The sequence below is a fragment of the Balaenoptera acutorostrata genome, chromosome 2, assembly GCF_949987535.1.
Source record: "Balaenoptera acutorostrata chromosome 2, mBalAcu1.1, whole genome shotgun sequence".
In the NCBI taxonomy this organism is placed as follows: domain Eukaryota; kingdom Metazoa; phylum Chordata; class Mammalia; order Artiodactyla; family Balaenopteridae; genus Balaenoptera; species Balaenoptera acutorostrata.
This window is the reverse complement of record NC_080065.1, coordinates 175,240,243-175,251,946: the sequence shown is the minus strand read 5'-3', so window position 1 is coordinate 175,251,946 and position 11,704 is coordinate 175,240,243. Positions and strand designations below refer to the sequence as shown.

General features: G+C 40.6%; 1 pseudogene; it reads left to right on the top strand.

Annotated features, from left to right (window-relative positions):
* Positions 1–242: 242 nt before the first annotated feature.
* LOC103011844 (olfactory receptor 10H3-like) lies at positions 243–1,169 on the top strand (annotated as a pseudogene).
* Positions 1,170–11,704: the final 10,535 nt, after the last annotated feature.

Genomic DNA, 11,704 nt, shown 5'->3' with positions numbered 1-11,704 from the left:
TTTCCATTTTACTGATGAAGATTGTGAGACCCAGACAAGTTAAGCAAATGAATATATGGTACAGAGCTCTTCAATTGCCACTTAATCTATGTTAGAGTCTCTGATTTCACCACTGTGCCTTCATTCTGTTTCTGATCTCACCAGATGCGCCATCCCTGTCTTGTCAGAACTATAGCGCGGTGTCTGAATTCATCCTCATCAGCTTCTCCAACTTCCCTCAGCAGCTCCCGCCCACCTTCTTCCTGCTGTACCTGCTGATGTACCTGTTCATGCTGCTGGGGAGCCTGCTCATCATGGCCACAATCTGGAGGGAGCACAGCCTTCATACGCCCATGTACTTCTTCCTGTGTGCCCTCTCCGTCTCCGAGATTCTGTTCACTGTTGCAGTCACCCCTCGAATGCTGGTGGACATGCTCTCCACTCACCACTCCATCACCTTTGTGACCTGTGCCAACCAGATGTTCTTCTCCTTCACTTTTGGCTTCACCCACTCCTTCCTGCTCATGATCATGGGCTATGACTGCTATGTGGCCATCTGCCACCCCCTGTGCTACCAAGTGTCATGAGAACACGTGACTGTGCCTGTCTTGTGTCCTGGTCCTGGGCTGGTGGCTCAGTCATGGGGATGATGGTGACATTGATAGTTTTTCACCTCAGCTTCTGTGGGTCTAACGAGATCCACCGTTTTGTCAGCCACGTGTTTTCCCTCTTGAAGTTGGCCTGTGGGAAGGAGACAGCCAATGTCACCATGGTTGTGATCCTGGTTTGTGTCACAGCCCTGCTGGGGTGCTTATTCCTCATCGTCCTCTCCTATGTCTTCATCATGGCCGCCATCTTGAGGATGCCCTCTGCTGAGGGCCGGCACAAGTCCTTCTCCATCTGTGTATCCAACCTCACAATAGTGATCATGCACTACGACTTTACCTCCATCATCTACCTCAAGACCAAGAGTCCCCATTCTATGGACAGTAACACTCTGATGACCACCACCTCTACAGTCTTCACCCCCTTTCTTAGCCCGATCACTCAGGAATAAGGAGCTAAAGAACGCCATAAAGAGAAGCTTCTGCAGAAACTTCTGTCCCCTAAGCTCTTGATGGCCAGTTTATGATGAAGAAATATGATAGAAAGTTTGGGGGATAATAATGTCTGTCTTCATAGAACTCTTGTAGTGATTCAGGTCTGTAAAATACCTACACTCCATATGAGTTTGATGCATACTAGCTATTTGTTTTTTTCCAATATTCCCCCTTCTTGCATAGGCTCTATCATCATAATCTCTTATTTATACCCAGTGAGATGAACTCCATTCCATTATCTATGCCTATGAATGTGTTATTTATCTGTAGGCAGGTGGGGAGCATCACATGGGTGTGTCAGGACCCTGATGCACCTGGTTCTTCTTTTTTTTTTTTAATATTTTTATTGGAGTATAATTCCTTTACAATGATGTGTTAGTTTCTGCTTTATAACAAAGTGAATCAGTTATACTTATACATATATCCCCATATCACCTGGTTCTTCTTGAATGGACTAGCAAGAGAAAGTTTTATTTCCCCATCCACCAAAATAAAAATAAACAAAATAACCTAAAGATAATAAGAAATGCCACCAGGATTGGGTCCTTTCTATGTATGAAGCACTGTGTCTGGTGTTTTGTTTTTATTATCTTTTTAATGATAACAAGTATACAAAAGAAAATGAAGCATTTGTCTCTGAGAATGGTTTACTATTTACAGTTCATCACTGCATTTTGGAATGATAGACTCTAAGAGAGGTTTTTGTTTTTGTTTGTTTTTTATTTTTTCTTTGTTTGTTTTTATCTTGAGCTCAATTGAGTGAAGAAGGTCAGAATGTAAAGCAGAGAGATAGAGAGCACGAACTAGATCTAGTGAGAGCAAAAGCAATATAGAGAGCAGGCTAGGAGGAATGGAATCCTTTAAATTGATCTGATCATTCAATTGGATAAAGAAAATATGGGGCAAATCTGGGAAATAGAGGAAGATGGAGAAAGAGGTTGGTAATAGGGCAATGTTCATATGAAGAATGGAAGATGAGGGCGGTAGGGAGGAAGAAAAGGAGAGAGAGACAAAGGGCAGAGAGAGAAAGGGAAGAAAGATCAGTGTTTAGGTAAGAATATAGGCATGTAAAAAAGTGTTGCTTGTCGTTTCCATTTGTGTGAAATATCTTTTACCATTATCTCACTTTCAGTCTGTGTGTCTTTAGCTCTGAAGTAAGTCTCTTGTAGGTAGCATATTGAGGGATCTTGATTTTTTTATCCAGTCATCCACCTTAAGACTTTTGATTGGAACATTTAGTTTATTGACATTTAAAGTAATTACTGACCATTGAGAATGATGTTAGCTGTGGGTTTGTTGTATATGGCATTTATTACGTTGAGGTAGATTCCCTCTATCCCCACTTTCTGGAGAGTTTTTAACATAAATGGGTGTTGAATTTTGTCAAAAGATTTTCTGCATCTATTGAGATGATCATATGGTTTTTATTCTTCAGTTAGTTAATGTGGTGTATCACATTGACTGATTTGCATATATTGAAGAATCCTTGTATCCCTTGGATAAATCCCACTTGATCATGGTGTATGATCCTTTTAATGTATTGTTGGATTCGGTTTGCTAGTATTTTGTTGAGGATTTTTGTCTCTATATTCATCAGTGATATTGGCCTGAAATTTTCTTTCTGGGGGTATTTTTGTCAGGTTTTGGTATCAGGGTGATGGTGGCCTTGTAGAATGAGTTTGGGAGTGTTCCTTCCTCTGCAGTTTTTGGAAGAGACTCAGAAGGATAGATTCCAGTCTTCTTTGTTGATGGTTATACAACAGTTAGTTGCAATTTTGGTGTTTTCGTGAGAGGAGGTGAGCTGAAGTCCTTCTACCAAGAAATAACAAGTGTTGTCGAGGAGGTGTGGCAAAGGGAACCCCCATGCACTGTTGTCGGGAATGTAAATTGGTGCAGCCAATATGGAAGACAGCATGGAGATTCCTCAAAAAATTAAGCCTAGAACTACCATATGATTCAGCTATCCCACTTTTGGGTATTTATCCAAAGAATACAAAAACACTAATTCAAAAAGATGTATGCAGCCTTATGTTCATCATGGCATTATTTACAGTAGTTGAGATGTGGAAACAACTTAACTATGCACTAAAGAAGATGTGAGATATATTTATATACATGATGGAATACTACTCAGCCATAAAAAGTTTGAAATCTTGCTATTTGTGAAAACATGGATGGATCTTGAGAGTATTACGCTAAGTGAAATAAGTCAGATGGTTAAGAACAAATACCATATGATTTCACTCATTCGTGGAATATTTAAGGAACGAACAAATAAAAGCCACAATAAATGAACAAATCAAACAAAAATAAGCACAATGACACAGAGAAAAGAGCAGAGGTTACCAGAGAGGAAGGAAGGGTGAGGGAAAATGGGTAAAGAGGTTAACTGTATGGTGGTGAATAGAAACTAAATTTTTGGTGGTGAGCAACTGTAAGACATACAGAGTAGACACACAATGTTGTACACATGAAATTTATATAATATATATTTAAATCAATGTTACCTCAGTAAAAATAAATTTTTAAAAAGGAGATATACACATTGTAAAAATAATCCACTTCTTCATGGCTGAATAGCTTGGCCAAGTTATTTAACCTCTTTATGCTTCTTTTTTTCAAATTTGGGAAATGTGGATGTCGTAAATACGTAGCTCATATAGTTATTTTGAGAATTAATGACTCACATAGATATCTGTTTATATAATTTAATCTTAAATGACTACCAGGGGCAGAGTAAGTAGTGACTAAATCTTAGTCATTATGAACTACTATAACCACCATCATTATGATGTTACATAAATATCATACTATAAATATTTTACTACCACTAAAATTAATTTAGAAAGCTAAAATAATTTTTTAAAAACAACATTGTATTGTACAGGAATAGACTCGTAAAACAGTGGAGTAGCATATGTGTCATGGAACAGCCCCATGTGTAAATAAACTTATTAGATTAAAAAGCGTGGCATTTCAAAACAGCGGACTATTCATTAAATCATATTGGGACAATTAGTTAACCATTAAAAATAAATTTTACCCCCACATGCCTATTAGAATGACTAAAATTTGGAACAGTGGCAACACCAAATGCTGGTAAGGATGTGGAAAAGCAGGAACTCTCATTCATTGCTAGGAATGCAAAATGGTACAACTACTTTGGAGGACAGTTTGGTGATGTCTTACGAAACTGAAAATACTCTTGGTATAAAATCCAGCAGTCACACTCCTTGGTATTTATTCAAAGGAGTTGAACACTTAGATTCACACAAAAACCTGAACACGGATGTTTATAGCAGGTTTCTTCATAATTGCCAAAACTTGAAAGAACCAAGATGTCCTTGAGTAGGTGAGTAGATAAATAAACTGTGGTACACCCAGACAACGGATTATTATTCAGCGCCAAGAAATTGAGACATTGAGGAACTTTTAATGCACATTACAAAGTGAAAGAAGACCATCTAAAAAGACTACATACTGTATGATTCCAACTATATGATACTGTGGAAAAAGCAAAACTATGGAGACAGTAAAAAGATCAGTGGTTACCAAAGGTTAGGAGAGAGGGATGGACCCTGTACCTGTGTGGGGGGCAGAGGGTACATGGAAAATCTCTGTGCTTTCCTCTCAATTTCACAATGAACCTAAAACTTCTCTAAAAAAAATAAATTCCTAAAAAATAATGTTGAAAACAAACCTGAAATACTTGCACAAATTTTTGGTAGATTAAAGTTTGAGAGGTTAACAAACTTTTGTGTAAAGATCAGATGGTAGATATTTTCAACTTTGCAGGTCATACTATCTCTGTCCAACTGTTCAACTCTGCTGTTGTACCATGAAAACAGCCATAGACAATATATCAACGAATTGTCATGATTGAGGTTCCAATAAAACTTTATAAAAACAGGCAGTGGACCCACATGCTGCAGTTTTTCACCCCTAACTTATCATATAAAAGCATTAGCAGTAACCGAGTAGAATATTTCTGACAGGAACAAGAAACAGAAAGCAAAGGAAAAAGATCGGTAGGCAAAATTACTATTTAGAATCTCTAATTATATGCCTGCAAATCAGTAAGAACAAAACAATCTTAAAAGAAAAAAAGGAAAGGCTTTGAATAAGCATACTACAGAAAGGAAATCTATATGGATAAGAAACAATAGAGATTTTTGAACCCCACTAGTAATTAGGGAAATGCAAATTAAAGTGACAATGGGAGCCCGCTTGGCAACCATATTGGCAAAATTAAGTTTCACACTGTCAAGCGTTGGTGAGGGTGTGGGGAAACAGATCCTCTAACACACAAGCGCTGAGAGTATAAATTAGCACAGCCACTTGGGAGTTTAATTTGGCAATTCTTCTTAAATTTAAGATTCATATTTTTAACGACCTGATCACCTCTCTATTCAATTTGTATTTAATCAGATAGTGCCTGCGTGTAGTAAAAGACATACAAGAGTATGTATTGCATTATTCCTAATAATGGAGGAAAATGGGATGCCTAACAGTTAAATGTGTGCTGTATATACTTAGGAAATTGATTTATTAAATTGATTTTATAAAAATGAGATGTTTCTATAGCAGTGGTTCTCACCTAGGGGTGATTTTGTCCCCGAGGTGACATTTGGCAAAGCCGGGAGACTTTCTGTCACAGCTGGGGTGGGGAGGCTACTGGCATCTAGTGGGTAGAGACCAAGGATGCTGTTAAACGTCCAGCAATGCTCAGATAACCCCCACCACGAAGGATGATCCAGCCCCAAATGTCAACACTGCCAAGGCTGAGAAACATTGGTCTATAATAAACTAACATGAATATCACTCCAAAATGATGAGCAAAAATGCCAAGTTACAGAAAGGCACCTACAGAACAATCAGATCTATATTAAAACACATAGTATAAAAAATAGTTTGGTGGTTCATCAAAAAATTAAATATGGAATTACTCTATGACTCAGCACTTTTACTCCTAAGAGTATATCCCAAAGAAATGAAAATAATTCAATCAAATCTTTGTACACAAATATCCATAGCAGCACTATTCATGCACCCCAAAGGTGGAAACTACCCAAATACCCATTAATAGGTGAATGAATAAACAAAATGTGGTCCATACAATGGAATATGACTCAGCTATAAAAAGGAATGAAGCACTAATGCATGCTACATGATGGATGAATCTTCAAAGTATTACACTGAGTGAAAAAGCCAGACCCCAAAGGCTACATATTGTATCATTCCATTTGTATGAGATGCCCAGGACAGGCAAATCCACAGGGTAAGAAAGCAGATTAGTGGTTGCCAGGGGCTGGGGGGAGGAGGACTGCTAATGGAATGGGATCTCCCATTTCTTGAGGTGATGAAAATGTTCTAGAACTAGATAGAGATGGTGGTTGAATAACATTCTGAATATGCTACATGCAACAGAATTGTTCACTTTAAAGTGGTTAATTTTAAGTTATATAAATTTCACCTTAAAAATAAAAACAAAACCAAAAAAACCACCACAAAACCCCACAAGAGTACTCGTATTTTATGAGTTTGTGTTTGTTCACTTGCCACATGCATACAAAGGTCTGTAAGGATGCCCATCAAATTTATCATTGTGATCGCATGGCTGGCCACTGCATGACTTTTAGCCTGGTGTGCAGCGTTTCAATTATTTAATAAGAAGAAACACATATTTGTGTGCTGATTTAAAAAAATCTTTTAAAGACACTTAATTGAGCAAATGCTCTGAATGGGCAAGAAAGAAGGTGAAGAGGCATGTCGGGCAGCCTCTTCAGCATCAGTGGTCAATGGCAGGGCTGCTCTCCTGCCAATGTCAGGAGCCAAGGCTCTAAATCCCAGGTTTGTGAAGAATTAGGCTCTGCTTGAACCCCTGAGAAACTCAGGTAATTGACTTACCCCTGGCAGGCAGGGAGGAGAGAGGGAAAGTGATGACAGTTTCCCTGAGGTTGCCCAATGCATTGCAGGGTCCCCAAGGGTGCCAACATCCCTGTAACAGTGGCAGAGACAGAGGCCAGGGCATCACAGTGACAGAAGGCAGCAGGCAGGGGGCAGAGGCAGCATAAATAATGGCAGTCAGGCTCAGGTAAACTCCCCACACAGCTGGCATGCTCAGGGTGGCATGCCTTGCAACCCTCACCCTTACAGCCCTTACCTGCAAGGAAACGCCAAACCAGGACCTCCAGTTGGATTGAGGCAGAAGCAGGTGCAGAGTCTGGAACCCCAGGTGAGTCATCTTCCCTCTCTACCACTTGACCAGGAGAGACCTTGGGAGCCAGAATCTGTCACAGACAAGTAGAAGCCACCCTGTTTATAAAACTCCGTGTGTAATATGAGTCTATGGGTTGGGGCAATAGGCAGGGCTCTGCTTTCTAGCTTCAAGGTAATATGACGACTGCTTTGCAGGATAGGTGAGAAAACCAAGATGCAGAGAGAAAAGAGCTACCGCTCTAAGTTACCCAGAGCACCTGTCTGGCTTTTAACCTCTCTCCCTTCTCTGTCCTGGCCAAAATCCAATGGTAAAAGGATTGTGGGGAAGCAGAGAAAAGAGATAGTCAAGAGGATTCAGGATTGAGAGGCTCCAGTCACCCCCACCCCGAGGGTGTAAAGTGTCAGGGAAGCACCAGGCTGGACAGGTGTGATGATGGTAAGGAGTCAAGGATGAAAATAGGGAGAAAAAAGGGAGGCAGGAGGTGGCTGAGATGGGAGGGAGGATGCGGAGAGGGGAACCTAAACAGCTTCATGAGAAGAGAGAGCCAGGATGGGGGAAGACCCGTAAGGCAAGGTGGAGACGACGCAGACCTAGCCTGTGCTTCTCAGCCAGGGGCAGTTCTGCTCCCCAGGGCACATTTGACAATGTGTGAGGCTACTTTTGATGATCACAATTGGGAAATGATACTGGCATCTAGCAGGTGACAGAGATGGTGCTGAGCATCTTATAATGCACAGGACAGCTCCCAGCCACAAAAAATTATCAGTCCCTGAAGTCCCTAATGCTGAAGTTGGAAAACCCTGCCCCAGGGGTATTTGCGGACAGGACTGTCCATGGACAAATTTGGCCCCTGAGTTCCTGGGTGGGTAGCTGGCCCCACCGTGGGTTCCTCTAAGTGCAAGATAGCCAGATCACACTCTCTCTGGGGCTGTTCAGTTTACTTGCAGAGGAACCCGCTAGGTGTTCTCCTGGTGGATCAATGCCAGGAGAATTTAGTCCACTTCTCTGCCATCCGGGACCCACACCCATCATGGTTCTACGGCACACTCATCATGGTTTTTTACTTCAAAAAATCATATATACTACTGTGTATATGTCAATCCCAATCTCCCAATTTGTCCCTATCCCCCTTTCCTCCTTGGTAACCATAAGTTTGTTTTCAACATCTGTGACTCTATTTCTCTTTTGTAAATTAGTTCATTTGTACCATTTTTTTAAGATTCCACGTATAAGTGGTATCATATGATATTTTTCTTTCTCTGTCTGACTTCACTCAGTATGACAATGTCTAGGTCTATCCATGTCACTATACACAGAACTATATATAAAATAGATAACTAATAAGAACCTACTGTATAGCACAGGGAACTATTCTCAATAGTCTGCAATGACCTATATGGGAAAAGAATCTACAAAAATTGGGTATATGTATATGTAAAACTGATTTACTTTGCTGTACAGCAGAAACTAACACAACATTGTAAATCAACTATATTCCAATAAAAATTAATTTTAAAAAATTAGGAGACTTTACTTCTTAGAGCAGTTTTAGGTTTACAGAAAATTGAGCAGATAGTGCAAAGGATTTCCATATACCCTCTCTCTCCCTGCACACAGCTTCTTATTAACACCCTGCATTAGTGACACTGTGTTACAGTTGCTGAACCAATATTGACACATTATTATTGACTAAAGCCCACAGTTTCATTAGGGTTAACTCTTACTGCTGTATATCCTATGAGTTTTGACAAATGCACAATGTCCTGTATCCACCATTACAGTACCTATCATACAGAATTGTTTCACCACCTTAAAAAATCCCCTGAGTTCCACCTTTTCATCTCTCCCTCTCTCCCGCTGAGTCCCTGACACCCACCAATCTTTTTACTGTCTCCATAGTTTTGCCTTTACCCAGAATGAAGAGGCACCAATCTTAGCTGCATTCTGCATCTCCATCATCCCAGAAGGTGTATATGCAGCCCTGGGCCACGTCCCCAGGACATGGTGAGCATTTGCCTTCCCATAGTTCCCATCTCTTTCTTTTTTATGGATGTGATTTTTTGTGTGTGTGATCTAATTAATATGGGGAGGGAATGTGTGAATGGTCTGATATGGTGAAGCTGACATTTCCTTGGTCCTGTGAGTGGCCTCTGACATTCATAAACATCCAGCAGTAAATGGTGAGTATAACAGAGAGGTTAGGGAAAGATAGGCTTTGGGGTTATTCAGATGTAGGTTCAGATCCTGGCTCCCCCGCTCAGGAGCCATGGTCCCTTGGGCATGTGATGTGTCCTCTGTGGGATGCAGCTGCCATTTCTGTAAAACAGGGATCATAGCAGGTGCCTCATAATATTGGGGTGCAAATTTAATAAGAAACACATGAGCAGACGGGCCAACGTCCAATAAAGAGTAGCAATTCTCATCAAGAACTCAAAATCCAGTGCCAGAGACAGTTGCATCTCCAAGACGACACATTATAATGACGGCCCTGAAAAAGTTAAAAGCAAGTACTTTTAGACTCGCTCAGGTGTTGTTGTTTTGGAAGCACACAGGAATGAGTGATTAAATCTCTGTTGGGAAGAGATGTCCAGGAAGGCTGCACAGAGAAAGTGACATTTAAGCTGAGTCTTAAAGATGAACAGGTGTTTGCCAGTTGGAAAAGGGGAGGAACCAAGATCTGGGTAGAAGGAGCAGCTAAGGAATTACAACTGTACTCTCTAGATCATTGGTTCTCAACTGGGGGTGACTTTGCCCCCCACAGGGAAATCGGCAATGTCTAGAGACACTTTTGGTTGTTATTACTGAGCAGAGGTTACTGGCATCCAGCTGGTAGAGGCCGGAGATGATGTTAAACACCATAGAGTGTACAGGATACCTTCCCCGCATAGCAAAGAATGATCTGGCCCCAAATATCGAGAAACCTGGCACTAGACATTTGAAAGCCCAGAAGCCTGTGAGCACAGCCCACATGATCTCTGTCTCACCTATTCAGGCTCTTCTTGGAGGCACTTGTTTCCAAGTCATCCACTTTGATTTGCCCCTCTAGGATCTCAGAGTATCAGGGCTGAGTGGGGCCACTGGGGCTACCATCCTGGGGACCTACAGGCAGGTGCTAACTCAGAAGTGAAGGAATGATGCAAGTTACTCCAAAGGAAGGAGGCCAAGAAACTCTGGAAACCAGTGATGTTTGGGGAAAGCAACCTCCAGTCACCAAAGTTTCTGGTCCCCCTTCATGTATCATTATTAACCTGTCAGGGCTTGGTCTAGGACCTGAGCCCACTTAAGATGGTATTTCCTATTTTCCTATTATTTAATTGTAGTAAAATACATGTAACTTACAATTTACCATCCTAGACATATTATAGCATACAATTTAGTGGCATTAAGTACATTCATGATGTTGTATGAACACCATCTATGTATTTCCAGAACCTTCTCAGCACCCCCAAAGGATACCCTATACCCACTAACAGTCACTCCCCTTTCTCCCCTTCCTCCAGCCCCTGGAAACCACTGATATGCTTTAAACTCCTACATGAATGTCCATAGCAGTACTATTCACAAGAGTGAAAAAATGGAAACAACCTACATGCACATCAATAGAGTGAATGAATAAACAAAATGTGGTATCCATAAAGTAATATTGTTTGCCCATAAAAAGAAATGAAGTTCTGACGACGCTACAAATGGGTGAACCTCAAAAATATCATGCTGAGTGAAAAAAGCCAGACAGCAAAGGTCACATAGTGTATGATTCTGTTTATATGAAATGTCCAGCACAGGCAAAATCATAGAGATAGAAAGCAGATTAGTGGTTCACTGCCTTTTACTTGGCAGTACCTAATAAAAAAAAGATCACTCAGAAATTGTTATTTATAAAAAGACATTGAAATCTCATTAAATTGAAGTTATTTACTGAGCATGGACCATGTACATTTGCTCACTGAGAGTATTGATTTAATTATCATATGTAGCACCTACTGTTTTCCAGGTCACAATCCGGGAATAACTCATTAGTTCTCTGAACAATTATTTGAAGCAGGTAGAGAGAAATGAAGGAATAGAGAGGTAAAGAAACTTGCTCAAGTTTACACAGTGGGTAGATCAGGGATTCGAACTCCTTGACTCCCTCATCCCTTTCTTTGATGGCTATGTTGCATTGCCTCAGAAGGTACAGATGTACCTCCTGGGATCTTGAAAACAACTCGAACATTATTTCTACACAGTCTCTTGCTACTGATTCATTGTATTGATGACTCCAGAGGAAGAATCTGATTGGTTCGTCTTAAGTTTGAGATGTACACTGGTCCAAAGTGTTGTAGCCATGGGTAGGTAGGTCTTGTGGTATCTGAAGCTATGGGAAGAAAAGGATTTATCATAAGGGAGAGGAAGGCAATGGCTGGAA